Source organism: Nansenia antarctica (assembly GCF_963989245.1).
Source record: "Nansenia antarctica genome assembly, contig: SCAFFOLD_132, whole genome shotgun sequence".
Lineage (NCBI taxonomy): Eukaryota > Metazoa > Chordata > Actinopteri > Argentiniformes > Microstomatidae > Nansenia > Nansenia antarctica.
In genome coordinates, this window is record NW_027662736.1 from 148,341 (window position 1) to 156,654 (window position 8,314).

Genomic DNA, 8,314 nt, shown 5'->3' on the forward strand with positions numbered 1-8,314 from the left:
TTCCTCGCTATTCTCTCTCTCTCCTCTCTCACTTCATCTCTCCCTCTCTGTCTCTCTATCTCCTCTCTCTCTCTCTCTCCTTCTTTCGCCATGCCTGTGTCCGTGTTCTTAGTTGTGTCGTCTGTCGTTCCGAGTCCTTTTACCATGTTGAGCCGTCCGTGTACAAACAAAACGAAAAAACTAAAATATCCCCCCTAACAGCAAGCTGCTGGGGGAATACACTCTTTCACACTGACTCTCCTTTCACTCACACAAACTACGCAAATATTCAAACACCAAACTCTCATGCACACAAAAAAATTCCAAACGCTCTCTCTGCTATCCCGCACTTTTTACGACAGGTCGTATTCAGGGTGGTATGGCCGTAAACAAAGTTTGCTGTGCTCGGTGGTGTATATAAGGTTGGTGCCAGTCAGAACACACACACACACACACACACACACACACACACCGTGAGTGAACTTAGTTCTGACTATAAGGTGGACAGGTGCTCCTAATCAAATGTTGAGTGAATGAGAGACTATAGTTGACTACCCTCTGCCAATGATTCCAAATTGATTTGAAACCTACTATGGTATGGCCTACATGAAGCTGCCTTCCTAGTTTGAAAAGCAGTGTAAAAAGCATGATTTTGTTCCAGTTGTTAAAAGGGTGGCATAGTGCACTCTACTGGTGGAGGTTGAGAAAAGCTTACGGCACCGGGTATTCCCAGGCGGTCTCTCATCCAAGTACTAACCCGGTGTAAGTACCGGAATTTCCGACCCGCGAGGTTTTTCCGACCCTACCAGATCCGGTCATCGGTTCAGCCCTTTCCGGCCATAGGTAGCGCTATGATTCGCTGACGACGATGATTTCCGATCACATGATGACCGCCATTTTTACCAGTAATTTTGGCTTTTTATCAGTAATTTTGGCTGTTTATAGATCTAATCTCTGTAGCTACCTTAAGATACATGGATGTTGCGCGCGCACCCGCGCGCGACGTGAGAGAGTTTAAAGGATTCTAAAGGCGTCCAAGAATTACTTGATGAAAGGTAAGTCAGTGTGAATAACTATGTTATATCCACTCTTGAAGCCACTGCTTGAAATGGCGAAAATGGCGAAAATGCATAGGCCTGTATCAAAATTTAGTGTCTCATTAAGCATCTGCTAACTATTGTGTGCATAAAACCTGTTTCCAGTGGCTTTATATTTGCACTTCTAAATGAATGCTGTATTTTCCTGCTGCATCAGGTGAGGAGTTGTACTACAAGGACAAATACAAGGACAAACTTCGCTTGGTGGTGTGCAACAAAGATGGAGTTCGTGATGTCCTGATGGTAACTTTCTTATCTGACTTGAGTTCTTGTCCATCATCTTTCCCAATTATGACAAGATTATCATTGTTGGAGACCTCAAAACCTACTTATTCAATCTCGCCTTTTAAATGTCTGTCTTTATTGTTGTTTCATCTATACTATTGTTGTTTTATCTTCTTTGCTCTCTGTGAAGCACATTGTGGCACATTTTTGTGAGAAATGGGCTATACAAATGAAGTTTGATTTGATCTGAAGGAGTGCCACGACAACCATGGGACTGGGGGTCATCCAGGGAGACGCCGAACGCTGGAGAAGGTGACGGCGTCCTACCTCTGGTCCACCTTGCGGGAGGATGTCACAAAATGGGTGAGTTTTTGATGTTATTAGTGCATGGTGTGTGTGAACATTGTAATTTATACACTGCCCATTAGCAATGATCTTTTACTCAAAGATCTCCAACTCTTGTGTAATTCTCATACTGACCACAATCTGATTCTGCACTGGAACACCCAGACCATCATACAGGCCGCGGCCCCTCAACCACAGCGGTTCTGCCCAGCAGCTGACCACCACCACCAACATGACGCCTCAACCACATCAAGAATTCTCTGACTCTAGATAATTTCCTCTGAAATGTCACTGTTTTAAAGGTTGATGAGTGCCCCCGCTGTCAACATCATGAGACAATAAAGACAGTTGCACCTGTACTCCATCCCATCCAAGTGAAAGAGGCATGGAGTGTCCTGGGGATTGATCTCATTGGTCCACTTCCCACCACTGCAAAGGGCAAAAGGTAGCTACTGAATGTTGGGCAGAAGTATGTGTAACCCCTTTTGGTTAAAGCTAGTGAGATAAGCTGACATCATGTATTGGATAAGTCAATAAAAGTTATGAAGCAAGTTTTTGGTCGACCCCATGAGGAATAGCTGCTGCAATGCTGTAGCTAATGGAGAACAATCTGCATTTTTCATTGCAGATACATTCTGACTGCAACCGAACTCTTCACCAAGTGGGCTGTGGCAAAAACCCTCTACACCAAAACAGCCAATGAGGTGTCCAGGAAGATAGTTAACATTCTTCTTGACTTTGGACTGGTAGAGAGGATCATTACCGACCAAGGACGGGAATTTGTGAATGAGGTACAGTTATCTATATAAGACACAGTGTATGTGATGTGTGACATTTGATAATTGTAATTTAATCTAATTTAATTGCATACACTAATGCATCTGCAGGTCAACCGTGGTGTTTTTGAGGCTCTGGGTGTCAAACACTGCATCACGTCACCCTACCACCCCCAGGCCAATGGACAGGACGAGCGCACAAACCGCACCGTGAAGACTGCGCTTGCCAAGTACTGTGGGGAGGGACAGAACGACTGGGATGTCCATTTGAGGGGCATCATAATGAGCATCAACACCTCTAAGCAGGTAGCCTACTATTGTGTAACAACTGCATATGTAAACAATTCAAACAAACATAGAAAGAAACAAAAAACAATTTAAACAATATAGAAAGATGGTGAAATGCTATTGATTGTACTTTTGTTTTGTTTTACAGCGATCAACCAGGTACGGCACCCTGTTCGGACGGCACCCTCGCAGCCCAGGTGTCATCAACACAACACAGACTGAGGAGGGTGACGACTCAGCTGTGGTTGTGGTTGATTTGCCAGAGGAGGATGTACAGGCGAAGACTGTCGAAGTTACAGATCTACATGCAAAGGTGATGTAAAAATGGCAATTTATGCATAATAATATCTAATAATAACAAATATGCATACAATGGCAATATATGCTATAAAATGTATATGCTATAAAATGTTTCAAGGGAAAATTAATTAAATGATAACAATTTTTCAGATTTACCAGAACATCCAAATTGCCCAGGCAAGGCAGAAAAAGACCTACGAGGCCCAGAAACAAAAGGGGGTCAAATCCTTTGACTTCAAAGTTGGGGATGAGGTCCTACGGGCAAACAAAAGGAAGGAGGGACGGAAAGGAGGGCGACTGGAGGCCAATTGGTTTGGGCCGCACATCATATCCTCCATCTCACCCAAGGGTGTGGTGATGCTGTCCAGCACCAAAGGGCCTCAGCTAAAGCAGGGTGTGAACGTTGCCCAGCTGAAGCCGTTCATCAGGCCTATTTTGAGAGGTATTATTATTGTTAATACAAGGACATACACACTTAGTGTATGTGCAGTAACTGTATGTATGTGATACACCCTCCTGGGAGCGGAGTGGATGAACAAGAACGCCCACCGGCTGTAAGGGAAGGTCCAGGAGCCTGCTTTTCTGCAATTGGACAAAATACAGAGAGAGGAAATAGAGGCTAAATTGACACTGATTGAAGACGAAGAAGAACGTCAAGAATTGCTGGAAATATTTTTTGGGAATTTGAACTTAAAATTGATTATGATTTATTTCTGTTAGAGGTCAAGGACAATCTTGGCATCCCTGTGTGCGCAAGTTTCAAGGCTCCCAGTTCGGAAGAGTGATTGATTAATTAGTGTGCTTGCAGTCGCAAATATAAAACTGAATCTGAACAGTAGTGTGAACTACATGTTGGTCACATTACCCCAAATGATAACGGTGGATGACCGATGGCCTTATTCACTTATTCCTTCCAGCTAGAGTCTGGATCTAGCTAGAGTTAGAGTCATGTCAGAGGGAGGGGCTTTTGACACGTGCATGCTGTCTGAGTCAGTCCATCCTCTCCATGGGCGTGGGTTAGATGTGGCTACAGGCCCCAAACATTTCCCAAATAAGATATATATGTATATGTACACATGCTATATTTCGGTTAACCTACACAATGTTTTTACTTGATTCCAGCTAATTTGTGAATGAATACGTTTTTGTTTGTGTATGGTCAATCCATTTTTATGTAAATATGGTTTCATGCTGTATTGATTTACAATACATTCATTGCATTTCATTAAATCGTGTTGCTTTACTACAAAAAACACATCTGATTGAGGAAGACTACAAAACATTGAGAAAGGACTTGGTAAACCAAGTATTTCATGCGTCATATGGTAAGAAGAGGGGTGTGGCCATAGTAATTAATACATCTCTACCATTCTCTGAAGAGAAAGTGATAAAAGATAATAGGAGAAGATATGTAATGGTTGACCCTATTACATTAACCATAGCTAAAGGTAATGCATCTTTTTTTCATTTCATACCTATTAGTTTACTCTAACGAATTAAAATGATTAACAAGCATAATGGCACAGAGAATGCAGAGATGTGTATATATACAAAGGGTTGAAATATATGTTGTTATTATTATTATTATTACTTTATTATCACATAACAGCTATTTGAAGCAAACTATGGAAAATGTATAACTGAGTAGTGAAATACTCAGAAATAGTGAAATACATTCTTAGAAATGTCTACCGTGTCATGATTACTTGAACATACACACTGTGACACATTGGTCACACGCGCGGGCACACACTCGCGCACGCGCGATGCGCGCGAAACACACACACAACACACAGTTTCAGATCTACTAACGGGTCTTCGTTGTCATATCGAATCATAGCGCTACCTATGGCCGGAAAGGGCTGAACCTATGACCGGATCTGGTAGGGTCGGAAAAACCTCGCGGGTCGTAAATTCCGGTACTTACACCGGCCCGACCCTGCTTAGCTTACGAGATCGGGCGTGTTTTTTTTTTTTTTTTTAATCAAAAATACATTTCACAGATAATTTTTTCAGTCGGTTATTTACATTATTCACAAACACATACAGATACAATACGTAAATAACACAGTGAGACATGACAGACAGCACAACACAAAATGTGGGACAGACATAGAATAGACAAAAGACGACAACAAAAAAGACCAAGTAGCATACCAGGTCTTATCTATGCCTGGCAGCCCTTGTAGTGTCATAGACATCACATTGAATATTTAGGATGTATGCAACATTCTTAGAACATGGAAGCAATTTACCATGAGAGGAAGGGGGTTGTGGACTCATTTACCACTGGTACAGGGTTGGAAAACCCTGTGATCATCAACCCTGTGATCAACCCTATGATCATTCTATAGTATAATATGATATATTATCATTCTAAGGAAAAAATAAATAACGTTTAAAAAAAAAGAAATATATTCTTTTTCCATTTTTTTTCACTTTATTATTTAACAAAAATCATTTTGATCATTCTATGATCATTCTATAGTATAATATGATATATTATTATCATTCTAAGAAAGAAAAAACAAAGTTTAAAAACGTTTTTTAAAAGGATGGATATAATGGTGGGACACATGACAGAACGGACGTTGTAGGAGTTAACTGCCTCCAGCAGAGGGCAGTAGTGCAGCATCAAGGACGCACGCTGCCGTTAAAACCAAAACAACAAGAAGAAGAAGACGACGACGTGGTCTATTCCCGCGATACCAGGGAACGAGAAGTCGATCTAAGATGGCGGAGTCAGTAAACACACACCGTGCTGAAGCTGAAGACCTTAGCTGCCGCTAAACCCAACAGAACAAGAAGAACCAGAACGGTTAGAATAGTTACATCTCTGTATTTGAACATTTGAATAAAACATCTCAACAGTCAACAAGGAGAACGGGAGACTCTGAGTGTCGGAGGTGAGTAGAAGCCTTTGTCTCTGCTCGCTGCCTCACTGTCTAACATGTTACTACTGACCACTTCTGTCTGCAGAGATAGGCTATTCTGTCACTATACAATGTTGTTATCTATATATAACACTATATAATGTTGTTTTATATATATATAACACTATAGAATGTTGCTATATAACACAATATAATGTTGGCGGAACTTGTTATCAGTTTATGTCCGTGTCGCCTGGTCTGGACGAGCACACGGAGGTACTGATGGCGCTTCTCCACTATGGAAGGCCATCAACGCAAATAACGTCTAGAAATCCTGTGTCCACACGTAGCGCCATTGTAGTAGATTTTGGCACACATGCACACATAAACCGTATAAACTGTATAGTTTGCCTTTTGCTATAAGGACCCTCCTGACTATGGGGTCTAGGGGAGGGGAGGGTAGGGTTTACGACCCTTTGTTAAAGCCATGTGGTCATCTCAAAATGTCTTATTGTGTTCTGAGCCCTACCCCCTGACCTATAACCTGAAGTGACATCATGTGACCTATAACCTAATGACATCATGTGGATCATCCTAGTTTTCGCACCGTGGGCTTTTCTACAGTAAAGGCAGGGTTTCCGTTAGAAAAAATTGGCGCCGGTCAACGTGTCCGGGAAGATTTCAATTTACCGGACAAATGTGAGATATTCCGGTCATCATATTAAAATATAATATAGCTGTTTGTCGCGGTGATTACTGTTGTGTAGCCTATACAGCAGGGGTAGGCAACCTTTTTTATATGAAGTGCCATTTTTTTATTTTCTTGTTAGTCAGTGTGCCAACCACAATATCAACATTAATTATGACTCGACATCAAACCAAACCAAAGAGACCAACAGATCTGCAATTTTATTCCACAACATGAACAACAATTTTCAGCAAAGAGCTATGTATGCAAAGCCATGTATGCTAAATAAACAGGCCTAACAGTCAACTAACTGAAACTTGAACAAAATTACCAACATAACATCTAAGACAACTAAAACGTTGTGATGCGTAGCACAACTTTAAGCAAATTGGTGCGCTCAATTTCTAACAAAGTTGCTAACTGCGCTCCCTAGGGATGGACGGTTTCCAATTATTGAAACCGAAAAACCGTCAAAGACTAAAACCGCGGTTTTCCGGTTAACCGAAAAGGTAAAAAAAAAAAAAAAAAAACGGCAATTTCAAATAATTGAGTCCTACTGCTACAATACACTCATGTCGAACACCATTAAAACACCGTAAGCACAGTCGCAACACATTTAGGCTACTTAGTTTCACAAATACAAGTGGAAAGGCAGACTTTTGTAAGCTACACCATACATGAAAACACATGAACACTTAACACACCAGCTTCGCTGATCCAGGGTGCACGCCTGCACGGAAGATCATCTCTTGGAACAGCGTCTTCATTGAATGAACTGCTTTCTCAATATCTTGGTTCTTAGACAAAGTTTCAGCTGCTGCTCAATGTATTTAAATATTTGAATACTGCTCAATAATCACTGAAATATTAGACTTAGAATTATGCAGTGAACATACTTAAAGCTTTTCATAAAAACCACATGCCGCGAGACTGACTCGTCCTGAACTGTCGTAAGTCAATCAACAAAGAATGCCCCATCAAAATAAAAGTGCCCATGGTAGAGCTGTCAAAATAGAGCTTTCAAAATAAATGTACTAATACAGATTGAGATAAATACAGAACTACCTTTGCGTCACTAAGTGACCGCGTATCTTCTGAGACATGCGTTCTGTCATCACTTTCAGTAGCGCCTTCACACACAGTGGCGCTGTGCACAAACACTCTTGATCCGTATAGCTCTTGTTTTATTATATTGTGGTTTAGTAAATACTGCACTGTTACATTCAATGCATGATTTGTGCTATAGAACATAAATAAAGTTTGATTGATTGATTGATATCAAATCAAATCACATTTTATTTCTATAGCGTATTTCTCACAAAAGTGACCCAATGCGCTTTACAGAGAGCAGCGAAAATTATCTTATTAAATGTAAGCGAGTAATTGTAAAAAACCTTTCCTATCTACCAATAACTGAAGGCAACTATCTTTCCCATAGAGTGATTCGTTACCCTTAAATATAATCCCAATTAGATATTAATCCTCAGTTATTCTTCACAACTGACCAAACCTCTCACTCATTGCGCGGCAGATTCAGACTGTATCATTGTTATTTTCACACACGACAAACATGTGACATGTTCCAGTTTTATTCTTTGAACAACATAGAATATACAATAGAATAGAAAACGTAAACAAAAACATCTATAAATATAAATACAAACGAGTGCAAATTGAGTGCAAGCAGGTAAAACAATTGTGCAAAGATATCACTGATCACATTCATTCTAATTCTAATTCACA